We start from the raw sequence: 12,187 nt of genomic DNA, 5'->3' as shown, positions 1-12,187 counted from the left end.
AAAAAGCAACGTCTGAATCCAGATATTTGACCATGACCCGCGCATTCATGCACCGTGGCATGACCACCAAAACAGAAAGATATGGACACAAGATGTGTGCAAATGTATTTAGTTTCATATCAATGTGGACATGATTTAAGTGTGGGGGGGGGGGGGCGGATCTAACCTCACCTAGGGGGGTTTGGGGGCATGCACCACCAGGAAGATTTCTTTTTAAATGTTGAAGTTAAAAGCATCAATCTGGTGCACTTTGAGAGCAACATGAAGAGATCTATGGATCCATCTCTCAACACCCAGATGAAACAGAACTGTAAACAGATTTGTTTCTTTATGGATATTTTACAAATCACTTCCCTTTCAAACTGTATTCTTGTTTATTAATAACAACTTTGTTTTACTGTCATATAGTATTTTATACCCGTTTACTTTATTCTCTTATTTTTTTATAGCTATAATGATCATATAAAGATGTGCCTTTACCTCACTGGTTGGAGAAAAAGCTTCTTATATTCGTTAGCATAGCTAGCTAACCAGATGCTAATAACATCAAAGTTATTGACTGTATGATCAGTATGACAGATGAACAGATCGTCACTGGCCTTTCAACTAAAGACACAGCCACGCAGAAACTGCAGCATGTGTACAGCTCCTCATGGGTACTGCAATTTGTGAAGTCCCGGCCCGGAGCCGCGTTCTGGTGCTCTCCGTTAGAACTACACTCCTGTCAGACGAGACATATATAACACGTGATGACACGTTAGGCTCGTGTTGTGTTCAAGGACCCTGACCTTGGTCAGGAAAAACAAGCTTGTTTAATTATTTTGCGGTCTAGATTTCTTGAATTATTTTCTTTTTTGCGTGCAGGGCCGTGGGAAGTAGGGGTGCTGAGGGTGCTGCAGCACCCCCTGGTGGAGGACAGGGGATCTGCACTTCCATAAGATATAATTAAAAAAAAACGAATTTTCAGCATTGATGTAACAACATTCATAATTAAGTAAAGATAACACCCTTTTCACCCCGGTTACATTTTCCATTTGTCCTGTACGATGGGCGCTGTAAGTGATGAAAGTGGGGGATGTTGGCTTATCAGGCGCCTGCAGCTCACAGCCAAAGTGAGAGAGATAGAGAGAGGGGATACCGCGGTACCGGCGGGGAATGTTGTTAGCTTCTGCTGCGCTAACGGATATAAGAAGCTGTTTCTACAATAATGTGGAGGGAGAGTTCTCTCCTGTCAGACTGAGAGGCTCAGTGAGGTAAAGGACTCTGAGGGTTTAGATAGTTCACTTTAGTCTAAATGATCTCAGTGGGTCTCAAACGTTTTGATCACAATTTATGTAAACAAATATTTCCAAGGCACTCCTTTATAATTATTAGGATAAATAAAAACAGGTTTGAAATCATTCCAGTGAATAATATAGGACAGTAAACCAAAAATATTGTTTAAAACTGGAGAGATTTAAAAATATACATAAATAAATAAATGTTAACTGGTAAAATAAGATATGAATGAACAACACAAATAAAATAAGTTACATGTATTTGTTATTGGCTATGGTAGGTTATTGGAAATGTTCACATACCTACTTATTTGATTAATAAAATGCAAACCGATCTTTTTCATATGGGTGTTTAGAGTTGTACCCCCTAGATCAGTCTCTAATTGGGCGCTCAAAGTGCACCAAATTGAAGCATTTTACTTTAAAATGTTAAAAATATCTTCCCGGGGGGGGTACCCCCGGTCCCCCAAGAGGATGTGAAGTCCACCCCCCCAATTAAGACATGTTATAATATATAATACATTTGAAGCCTTGTTATATAAGCTGTGCACCATGTCAATATATTTCTCTTTTTGCAGTGTCGTGGTCTTTTGTAGAGGTTTTTCATTGCCAGCTAAAATCTTGCCTATAGGGCAGCACATTGGTCAGAACCAGCCCTGGTGTCATCCCCACAGCACCCCCCATTTGAAACATGTTCCCACGGCTATGTTTGCGTGTGTTTATAAATCACCTCGAGGGCCGTACCAAATGGTCTCGCGGGCCATATACGGCCCGAAGGCCAGAGGTTCCCCACCCCTGGGCTAAAGCATTTGTTTTTTTCATTTTCCCCCTCTCATATTCAGTGTGGACGGATTGAGACAGCGTGGTGTCCAGAGAGGTCCAGGCCTGATGGAGGAGCCCATGCTGGGCAAAGCTGATACCAGCTGCACAGGCCTAGTCTGTCACGCTATTTGACTAAATGTGTTTACTTTAATAGTTTTACACCTTCTGTCCATATGTGCTTTTTATTTAAAACATTTGATTAACTTTTGGTTCACATTTCAACAAATTGTATTTGCTCTCCTTTGGTCCATTATTCTGACTGAAGATGTTAGATTACACATTCACATCTGACTGAAGATTGGACCCATTTATTTGTGACGTTGCAAACTCTGCGGTACAAGGCACAAGTGATGTGAAGCTCATGAAGCGAGGCAAATAGAAACAATCAGCTGATGGAGTGGAGATGTGGAAATAGGTGCATTCGATCAGCTGACTGTTTTTACAATAAAAGTAGTTTCTTAGTGGTCTTAAAATCTCATAGCATCAGCTTTTAATGTTCCTCTTGGATGTTCTTCTTGACGCTCAGAGAAGGAGAACATGTCGTGTCTTTCAGGCAGGTCCTTTCCTAACAAACATGACAGGAAACATAAAACATGTTATTGCAGAACAAGTGTGTTATTTATGAAAGCGGTGTGTTTGTGTGTTTAGGGGCTGGAGATATAATTATTTTGTAATGTTTTTGTTTCAACAGTGAGCTACAAAGACAATCAGATTATGAATGAACAGTATGAAGTTCATCAACATTGAAATATATGTTATTATCAAAATAATATTGAACTGTTATCAAAACGTAGTGCGACTGTAGAAGCTTCTCTGCTGTCTCACTGAAAGAATCACTTTTACCACGTTTTTTACAGACAATATTCAGAGATAAATAGTAGCAGTTCTCACTATGTGTTAAATATCTTTGCCTTCAATACATTAAATTAGAAAGCTGACAAAATCATATTGCTAAATATCTAAATGTAACTTTTTGCACAGAAAAAACCCTCAACTTCACTGATGTGTAGGTGATCTAGTATCTAGTATTGTTCAATGGAATGTATATCAGTGTATTAAAGTCAATACTTCATTTATTTAAACCAATATCTTTCTTGATTCTTTGTACAGTATGAAAAAGAGAGTCTTAGTACCTGAGCTGAAGTTCACTGCTGTGAGGAGTCCAGTTCTGTCTCTCACTCTCTGGTCCAGCCTGTCTGCATCACCTGGACACCTTAAACAAACAGATATATAAAGTACCATGTGTACAAACAATATAACTGATTCTCTTCTGTTGAACATGTTGGATTGTGTTTTTTCCGAGTCAGGGTCCTTTTTATTTTACTGTAACTTTGGAAGTTGTGTTACCAATGCTAATGTTTATTTGATACCGTAATGCAATTCATAAAAACAACAAGGTTTGGGTTCGTTCTTCAGATGACTGTGACGTTAACGAGTAAGCTCAATAATGAACTCCAGCTCAACCAACCATATTGTAATATCTAAGTAATCATCTTGAAATATGACATTAATAATTGTAATATACACACATCTTATTGTGAGGTTGATTTCACATACACTACTTCGACATTAGCTTGTCTACATACTTGAGCACAGCCATTTTAAATTAACCTTAACAACGCATGCAGTTCCTACCTACATAATAATCATCTCTCTAAGTTACAAGGATGACCTTATTTTATCAACCTCAAACCGAAGCCGTTTGTTGGACAGTATTATCCCACTTAACACTTAACACTTCTCTATTTCGTTTTAACCTTTATAAATATAGTCTATGATTTTAACTTGGAGGCTACGATTAGCATCGTTAGCACCGATGTAGCTATCACTCGCTTACACGCTAACCCAAGCCGTAACATTCATTACGTAGCTGATTAAAATCATTAACACATAAATAAGTACTCGATTTTCACTTACCGCAAAACCGCATTCATGCACCGTCTGTTTCAACAGCAGAGCGAGTCACAATAGTCCGATATATGAGCATGAAGAACAAACAAACACGGCCGGGGGCAAGTTGTGTTCCCTGGATGAGCTGAACAGGCAGAGTGCCTGTAGCTTCACGGAGCAGCTAGCAGAGAGACAAGAAGCTAACAGCAGCAGTCACTTCACAGAGCCATCACTCAATGTGACCACGCCCTAATTTATGCAAAAACGTTAAGACCTAATATAAATAAAAGGGTCGTGTTAGAAAACAATTCACTCACAGATCCATAATCATGAAGGTGGAATCGAACTATATTCATAATAATATTTATTGCATCCATGGGTAGAAACATGTTTTTTTGAAGTTGGGCATTTTAACATGGGGGTCTATGGAGATTGCTCCTTTCTGAAGTCAGTCCCTAGCGGCCCATATATGAACTGCAGTGTGTGCCACTTCCGTATTGGCGTCCCGCTCTTCCACAGAGTTTGCCGCTTGACTGGAACACACCGCAAAGACTTCAGCCGAGCACGTACGAACTGCGCATGCGTGAGTGGCAATAACTCTCCTTACCAGCAGGCGGCGGTAGTGTGTATTCGTCACACCAAATTGAGTTTGGGCGACAGGGCACGCCTCGTCGTCCGACTAATGAAAAAGGACGATTTCGGCCTGGTGTGTCAGGGCCTTAAGGTGAGACACAGTCACACACACACACACACACACACACACACACACACACACACACACACACACACACACACACACACACACACACACACACACACACACACACACACACACACACACACACACACACACACACATTCCTGCATTAAGGATCAAACTCTTAAAAGTAACCCTGAGGGAGCCTCGCCCTGTTTCTGACTAGCTCTCTTTACACATTATTATCAGTTCTACACTTTATTTGCACTTCGTGTATCATGCTTGAATTGCTAATATTTTAGATAATTTCAAAACAAATCTTTAAGATGAAGGTTGTCAATTAACAAGAAATAAACTGTTCAATTCGTAAATTTAGGAGAAAATTAGCGTTGTTTTTCTTTCACTTTGTAGAAAACTCCTGAGTGTTTCTTCATGACTTTGTGAATTTAATGGGAGAAAATATTCGTTTTTTTTCTGGTTCATTTGTGATTTTATTAATTCAAGTTTTTTCCCATAAATGTAGGATTTGAATGGAAGCTGGGGCGGTGGTGGGCAGGCGAGCGGCAGCAACATGAAACACAGCAGTAGCAAGTGAACTCGGCAGCAGCAGAATTAGTTTAGGAGAATGTGATTGATTGGTTGTAAGAGGAGCGTAGGTGCGTTACTATGGAGCTATTTCCGGGTCATAAGTTTTGATCGTCCAAAAAAATACAATTTATTTGAAAGTTCAAGTTTTTATCCTGAACTTTGACAAATGCAATGATGTATTCAAAATAAAAATAAGTTTTTGAAATCATTTTTCAGATTGAATATTGTTTTGATTGAGTTCAACAATTTTTTTGAATAAAATATTCATTTTCAAATTTCACTTTTATACATATTTTGATATTTGAATCCTTATTTTTTTCAGTTGCAGATTTTTTGTTTTCAGATTCAAAACAATTAACAGCTTTTCACCTTCAGATCCTTTTTCGCTTTCAGATCTTTTTTTTTCACTTTCAAACTTTTGACCCTGATGTTGGTTGGGGGGGTGGGGCTTACCAAAGAGTAGTTTGGCATCCTGAGTGGCAGGCCTCCCTCTGTCATGTTGCCTTCATGGATATTAGGTAGCGCGAGAAATATAACTGAATACTTTCTATACACAATACTCCCGTGATTGGTGGTAAACTGATACCAGTGTCAAAGTTCCTTTAAGCGAGCTGTTGAGCATCGTAGTTGGCAACAATCAAGGTATAAGAGCAATAAACTGCACTAGAATGTGAAATCACGTATCCGCAATCAAGCATTGTCCTTCCCCACTTCCACGTAGCTCCATGAACGCAGCATAGTATTTGCTTGGCTTTTGCGATCAGAATCAGAATACCTTTATTAGTCCCACAGGGGATACATTTACATTGTTACAGCAGACAAGAGCCAAAGACAGCTTAATGTTACCTAAAGCAAGCATACAAAAAGTATTAAAGATTAAAAAAAGAAATTATATATATTTTTAAAGTTACACATTTTACATAATACACACCCTGTGACAGTTCTGCGGATTTAGCAGCCAAGTATATATTGCGCAGTTTTTAACGGCATATATATATATATATATATATATACATATATATATTTATATATATTGTTAGAAATTAAAATCAATGTCGATATGGCGTAATTTGAATTAAATATACTATTGAATTTAAATCAGTTTTATTCTGAAAAACCGGAAGTTCACACTATTAACTTAACACTTTTATTCTGAAAATTCTTCATTTCCGGTTAGCATTAGCATGTGGTGAAATGCTACGTTTTCAAACATTTAGCCAAGGTGAAATGACATGTGATGTTGTACACTGAGCACACTGGGATTAGCACTCATTTATTGACGCTGAATAACGTTTATTAGGGAATGTTTAAATAACCACAGGCACCAGAATGATGCAATTTAGCTACAGAAAAAGGCAGGAATTGCATTGGACCCACCCCCCGACGACGCCGGCCAATAGGAGAAGACCTCAGATGACAACAGGAAGAGCAAGCCAAGAATTGATCTTTTCGACCCCCTGACCTGAACTGACCGGTCGGATGAGGAGAGCGCCTCCACTCGCACATTTCATTTAGTACACCACCGAATCTTTTGTGTAGTTAAATGCTGTTAACTTTTATAAGCTTCCCTTGACTCTTTTCAGTCTCTCCTGCCTTCAGGGTTCTATAATTGCTTACAATTTATATATATATATATATATATATATATTGCAAATATTGCACATAGTTGGTATTTATCAACAAGAGGTGTTATAGTCTGTTGTTTTGTGCGGGGTCTACTAGGGGCTGTGCTGGTTCTATAGCCTGCAGGAAGGAAGGACCTGCGGTATCTCTCCGTGAGACAGCGGGGGATGTGCGTCAGGTCCACCAGAACAACCTGCTGGCTCGTTGTGGATACGTAATTTCACATTCTAGCACAGTTTATTTGTACTTGATTGTTGCCAACTACGATGCTCAACAGCTCGCTTAACCGAACTTTGACGCTGGTCTCAGTTTTGTAACATCCATGAAGGCAACATGACAGAGGGAGGCCTGTCACTCAGGATGCTAAACTACTCTTTGGTAAGCCCCGCCCCTCCCCCCCCAAGCAACATCAGGGCCAACTGAAAAATTTATTGTTTTGAATCTCAAAACGAAAAATCTGCAACTGAAAAAAATAAGGATTCAAATATCAAAATATGTATAAAAGTGAAATCTGAAAATAAATATTTTATTCAAAAAAATTGCTGAACTGAATCAAAATAATATTCAACCTGAAAAATGATTTCAAATACTTATCATGGTATTTTTCAAAGTTCAGGATAAAAACTCTTTTGAGTGATCAAAACTTATGACCCTGAAATAGCTCCATACGTCACGTATTAATGTGTCATTGGTGCTCGAGTTGAGTGCCTGAACTAGCTCGCAGGCTTCGCGACATTTGTGATATTCCTCGACGGACTTCCAGATGAAGTGAAAACTTGCCTCAAACTAAACCAGTTCTTCTGGAGTTTAACGAGCAGCTTAGTGTTCCGACGCACGAAGCTCAACCCGCCCAGATACTGGGAGCAGCGTCTCTGAACTGACAGGGAATGCATTTCATTTCTGACTCTGAATGTGTTAGAATTCATCAAATATGTCGCTGAACCAAATGCAGTTATCGCCCATTTACAGCACACATTATGGATTATGATTTAGAGCAGGTTTTTCTAATAATTTAATTATATGAAAACCTTATTTAATTAAAATCCAATATTTCTAAAAAAGAATTTAACCATGTTGTTCTTGTCCTGACTTAAAAAAAGAGAAGTGTTCCCGTGTTATCGGAGCCTCTGGGAAATTTACTTTATTCATTTGACTTTCAAATATTTTTCGTTCCCCACCCATCTAATGCTCCAGGCCAGTGTCTCTACTTTAAAAAGTCCTCTCCTGCTGATGTTCAGGTGTATATCAGTATGTAGTGTCTCTCTTTAAAGAGTCCTCTCCTGCTGATGTTCAGGTGTATATCAGTATGTAGTTTCTCTACTTTAAAGAGTCCTCTCCTGCTGATGTTCAGGTGTATATCAGTATGTAGTGTCTCTACTTTAAAGAGTCCTCTCCTGCTGATGTTCAGGTGTATATCAGTATGTAGTGTCTCTACTTTAAAGAGTCCTCTCCTGCTGATGTTCAGGTGTATATCAGTATGTAGTGTCTCTACTTTAAAGAGTCCTCTCCTGCTGATGTTCAGGTGTATATCAGTATGTAGTGTCTCTCTTTAAAGAGTCCTCTCCTGCTGATGTTCAGGTGTATATCAGTATGTAGTGTCTCTACTTTAAAGAGTCCTCTCCTGCTGATGTTCAGGTGTACATCAGTATGTAGAGTCTCTACTTTAAAGAGTCCTCTCCTGCTGATGTTCAGGTGTATATCAGTATGTAGTGTCTCTACTTTAAAGAGTCCTCTCCTGCTGATGTTCAGGTGTATATCAGTATGTAGTGTCTCTACTTTAAAGAGTCCTCTCCTGCTGATGTTCAGGTGTATATCAGTATTAGTGTCTCTACTTTAAAGAGTCCTCTCCTGCTGATGTTCAGGTGTATATCAGTATGTAGTGTCTCTACTTTAAAGAGTCCTCTCCTGCTGATGTTCAGGTGTATATCAGTATGTAGTGTCTCTACTTTAAAGAGTCCTCTCCTGCTGATGTTCAGGTGTATATCAGTATGTAGTGTCTCTACTTTAAAGAGTCCTCTCCTGCTGATGTTCAGGTGTATATCAGTATGTAGTGTCTCTACTTTAAAGAGTCCTCTCCTGCTGATGTTCAGGTGTATATCAGTATGTAGTGTCTCTACTTTAAAGAGTCCTCTCCTGCTGATGTTCAGGTGTATATCAGTATGTAGTGTCTCTACTTTAAAGAGTCCTCTCCTGCTGATGTTCAGGTGTATATCAGTATGTAGTGTCTCTACTTTAAAGAGTCCTCTCCTGCTGATGTTCAGGTGTATATCAGTATGTAGTGTCTCTACTTTAAAGAGTCCTCTCCTGCTGATGTTCAGGTGTACATCAGTATGTAGAGTCTCTACTTTAAAGAGTCCTCTCCTGCTGATGTTCAGGTGTATATCAGTATGTAGTGTCTCTACTTTAAAGAGTCCTCTCCTGCTGATGTTCAGGTGTATATCAGTATGATATCAGTATGTAGTGTCTCTACTTTAAAGAGTCCTCTCCTGCTGATGTTCAGGTGTATATCAGTATGTAGTGTCTCTACTTTAAAGAGTCCTCTCCTGCTGATGTTCAGGTGTATATCAGTATGTAGTGTCTCTACTTTAAAGAGTCCTCTCCTGCTGATGTTCAGGTGTATATCAGTATGTAGTGTCTCTACTTTAAAGAGTCCTCTCCTGCTGATGTTCAGGTGTATATCAGTATGTAGTGTCTCTACTTTAAAGAGTCCTCTCCTGCTGATGTTCAGGTGTATATCAGTATGTAGTGTCTCTACTTTAAAGAGTCCTCTCCTGCTGATGTTCAGGTGTATATCACTATGTAGTGTCTCTACTTTAAAGAGTCCTCTCCTGCTGATGTTCAGGTGTATATCAGTATGTAGTGTCTCTACTTTAAAGAGTCCTCTCCTGCTGATGTTCAGGTGTATATCACTATGTAGTGCCTCTACTTTAAAGAGTCCTCTCCTGCTGATGTTCAGGTGTATATCAGTATGTAGTGTCTCTACTTTAAAAAGTCCTCTCCTGCTGATGTTCAGGTGTATATCAGTATGTAGTGTCTCTACTTTAAAGAGTCCTCTCCTGCTGATGTTCAGGTGTATATCAGTATGTAGTGTCTCTACTTTAAAGAGTCCTCTCCTGCTGATGTTCAGGTGTATATCAGTATGTAGTGTCTCTACTTTAAAGAGTCCTCTCCTGCTGATGTTCAGGTGTATATCAGTATGTAGTGTCTCTACTTTAAAGAGTCCTCTCCTGCTGATGTTCAGGTGTATATCAGTATGTAGTGTCTCTACTTTAAAGAGTCCTCTCCTGCTGATATTCAGGTGTATATCAGTATGTAGTGTCTCTACTTTAAAGAGTCCTCTCCTGCTGATGTCAGGTGTATCTAGTGTCAGCTCAGGTGTTGTTAACAACAGGGAGTTTCCTGTCGAGCAGAATAAACACAATACAGCCGCCTGGGGACAAAACCCGCCCTGACACCTGATCGTCCTCCATTATCCCCGTCATCATCATCATCATCATCATCATGAGGAATATTAAATAGAATGTTGTTATCTGCCGTGTTGTGTGTCTCTCCCCCTCTCCCCCTGATTGTCTCCCTCAGGTGCTCCAATCCCTCCATAAGGCCCTGAGGAAGGCTGCAGTCTCTCTCCTTCTCCTCTGGCTGCATGTCAGTCTCCTCTCTCTCCTCTCTCTCCTCTCTCTCCCGGTTGTTAGTATATGTTGTTACGCCCCTTGGCGCCCCTCGTCCAGGAGGGAACGTAACACATGTAAATGCAGGGTGTGATGTTCAGTGCAGTGATTCCAGAGAAGCTATGGAGCAGAACACGGTTAACACAGCGCCAGCAGAGCAGCAGTTAGCCATGATGCTGCACAGATCAATTAGACATAGTCAACGAAACAGGCGTCACTTTTCCTGAAGTAAACAAAGAGAGGCAGCACCACCACAGAAGAAGAATGAGGCCTCTTTAATGACACATCGCTCAATCATTCATCCTCCTCATCGTCACGGAGTCTTTTTGTGAACATGAATAAACAAGGTTTGGTGAGTCAGGATGCCTTTTTTAAATTCTTCAGAAGGGAGGAACACACACACACACACACACACACACACAGGTTTTAAAACACTGTCTCTGCAGACACACCTGAACCTGATTCTGATTGGTTCCTCCCCTGATTCCTCTCCTGGGCGAGGCAGCTGTTGCCTCACCTGTTCTACCAGCTGCAGCTATAAGAAGAGCAGACGTCCTCCATCACACACACACTGCAGACATGGACTTCCTGGCAAACCTCGGTGGAAACTCGGTCGCCAAAATTGTCGGAGAGAAGGCCGGTGAGTACATTATATAGAAATATATGTAGATAAACATAGAGAGGGAAAAGCACCCTTTATTAAAATCTATGTATAGTAAGTAGGTAAACACACATCAATGTGGAGTGTAATAGCAAAGATACAATTAAAATCGAGTTCATGTTTTTTATAAATCTATATAATATATATGGACTTGAACAAAAACACTAAATATACTCCACACTAGTGCAATGATAAATAATAATGATGTTAACCCTGTAATATACATCAGATTTTGGCCACTTGATGTCATAACGATGTTTTGTCTTGTGTAACCATTAGCCAATCAGCAACCAAGGTAATATGGATATATCTGAGACCTGTGATACACTGATGAGAAACAGTGTCATAGGGGACCTTTTACACATTAAAGATATGTCTCTGTGCTGCCATCTTGTGCCCGGCGTGTGTAAACAGTTCAGAAGGCGTTCAGACTGTACAATGAGATGTTAATATATTAACCAGCCGGCTTTATGTCACGTATTATAAATATAATAAGCTCCAGCACATCATGCCATACAAATAAAACGTCTCTAAGAAAGGATGAACTGGGTACAAAGAAGAAGAATATTTACGGACTTCCTTAACTTACTACTTATATTTTCTTATGCTTTAAAGCATTTATAGTTAGTTTGGACATTATTTTGTTTATTATTGAACATCTTTCCAATTTGTTGTGATCAAATATTCAATTACTGAATGAAAGCCTTGCAACCTGTTTCTATTTATTACCTTTCCTTATAATTCAACAATTATCATTTCATTACATATTCTTTTAATTAATTTCTCTTTTTATTCCCAATTCTTTTCATATTTATTTATTTAGTTATAAAATAAAATGTTTAGCTTTTCTAGATTTTTTTTTTTTTTTTTTTTTTTTTTAATTTTTTAATTTCACATTTATTTATATCTCTTTTAAATTAGTCTTAATTTATCACATTATTTGTATTAATTAATTTTTATT

At 39.1% G+C, this 12,187-nt stretch overlaps 1 long non-coding RNA gene across 1 annotated transcript; it reads right to left on the bottom strand.

Annotated features, from left to right (window-relative positions):
• Positions 1-1,985: 1,985 nt before the first annotated feature.
• Positions 1,986-4,094, bottom strand: LOC307027500. The gene is made up of 2 exons (XR_013804669.1): positions 3,233-4,094; positions 1,986-2,664 (listed from the first exon to the last, which is right to left on the bottom strand). It is a non-coding gene; the product is annotated as an uncharacterized lncRNA (long non-coding RNA).
• Positions 4,095-12,187: the final 8,093 nt, after the last annotated feature.

The sequence above is a fragment of the Notothenia rossii genome (assembly GCF_949606895.1).
Source record: "Notothenia rossii genome assembly, contig: scaffold_86, whole genome shotgun sequence".
Classification (NCBI taxonomy): domain Eukaryota; kingdom Metazoa; phylum Chordata; class Actinopteri; order Perciformes; family Nototheniidae; genus Notothenia; species Notothenia rossii.
This window is presented reverse-complemented; position numbering and strand designations above follow the sequence as displayed.